Here is a 1,981-nt window from a genome sequence, read left to right as displayed (position 1 = left end):
TAATATTGTAATTCTTCCATATAGAGATTAATTATGTTCAAATATATATGTTGTGTCGTTTTTTGTAACATCGGTGAGTGGCTGTGCAAACAAGCCATTCAACAACTTTATGTTTTCTGCAATTTAATCGATTAAGTCAGTGCTTTAATCGATTAACTAGGCGTTTGTCCAGAATAGGGCTTTGGTGCGAAAAGCGGTATTTAAGAACCGCGACACCTATTCAATCCTCCCCTTCTAGGTGTGTTTTGTCCACTGATACCTAACACATTGTTCCTCACAGAACACAAACATGTTTTGTTGCCTAAGAAAAGTGGGGAAATAGAAATCTCCAGACTCAAAAAGAGTGTAACTTACCATGTTTAGGATCAAATAGTGATCTCCGAAGAAAATTCTTTGTGAACACAATGTGTTGCTCATCGTTTGCAAGAAGGTGTGTCAAATCCAAAGGATTAGTCACTTGCTATATTTACTATCGAAACCTTTTAAGACTCAATTATAATATACTATAGGGTTTTGTCGCACCAACAAGGAATTGGAATAGAAAATATGTCATTCCTTATTTTAAATCCTAAGCATTGAAATTTCAATAGAAGATGTTTTGTTGTTTGTTAACTACAAAGAATATAAAACCAAAATAAACTAACAAATAATAATTCAAGAGGAAAATAATGCCAGAATTGGAATTCACTTCTTAATAATTCAATATCCAATTGATTCAAAATACAAGTTATGTTTTATGCTTGATTTCATCACATCATTTCTTTATCCTTATTATGGTCCCCCTGTAATAACGATTATTCAACTCATTTTCTAACCATCAATCCCTTGATTAGTTAAGAAAACAAGTTGCATTAAGCTTAGATGTTGGTTGACAAATGATCTAAAAGAAATCAAAAGAGAATTAGAGTTAAAGAAGTTACATTCAATTCCAACCAAAGAGAATTAGCTATCCTTATGCATGGATGCTTTAAGCTCCAAGTAAATATTCAAGAACAATATCTCTAATCACCACTTTTCCTACTCTTATTCTCTCTAAATTTAAGGTGGAATATATATGCTAAGATGAGAGCAAGATGGTGTGTAACATGATGTACAAGATTATTTTTAAGTGAAGGAGGAATGCCCCTTTATATAGAATTTCGTCATGGGCGCCCATCGCCTTTGTTTGCCTAGTCCCATGTGTTAGCCGCCCAACACATGTCCTGTCAGATTGGCCCTACTATGTGCCAAAGTTCCAAGATGACCATGTGGGCGCCCAACTACTTCCTTCACTTGGGGTTTCTTCCTCATGTGAGGGTTTCCCCATGCACCATACAACTTGATATGCGTCCAACAGCCTAAGACTCACGCTCAACATGATTTGCCCAGTTTGGGTTAATTTCTTCCTTTCTGCAATTTTGAAGTGGACTTTAAGATTTAATTCATCTTGATCAACTTTTTATTCAATTCTTCAACTTTAAATTCAAAGTGAAATTGGAAAAATGCATTTAACATTTCTTTAATCAATTTATTCATTCTAATAAAAAATGTAAAATAAGTTGGGTATTTCTTATTAATCGATAAGATAAATACTCCACAATATATTAGAAATTAAGGTCAATTTGGAACTTATCACAAGGTAATAATATAACCTAGAACATGAAGGAAACATATGAGTCCTAATCTTTAAACGTGAAAAGTCTAAAAAAATTGGATTCTTCATCATCCACATACACTTTCAAGTCATCCAACTGTTTAGAAATAGTAACTATATCCTCACTTATGTCTCTACTCAAATACTCGAGGTGGTCAATCCTTGAGGTCATATAACTACGCAGACTAAGAAGCTCATCCACGATCATTCGATTTGTTGGCCAGACTTCAACAACAATGTTATATGGAACAAATGAATGCAGAGGAGCAGAAGGAGTAGTACCATCAGTGTGTTCACTCTTTTGCTTATAAATGCCGTCAATTGGATCTTGAATAAACCCCATATGAT

This window comes from Lupinus angustifolius, unplaced genomic scaffold (assembly GCF_001865875.1).
Source record: "Lupinus angustifolius cultivar Tanjil unplaced genomic scaffold, LupAngTanjil_v1.0 Scaffold_143_26, whole genome shotgun sequence".
Classification (NCBI taxonomy): Eukaryota; Viridiplantae; Streptophyta; class Magnoliopsida; order Fabales; family Fabaceae; genus Lupinus; species Lupinus angustifolius.
Note: the sequence above shows the minus strand (reverse complement) of the source record.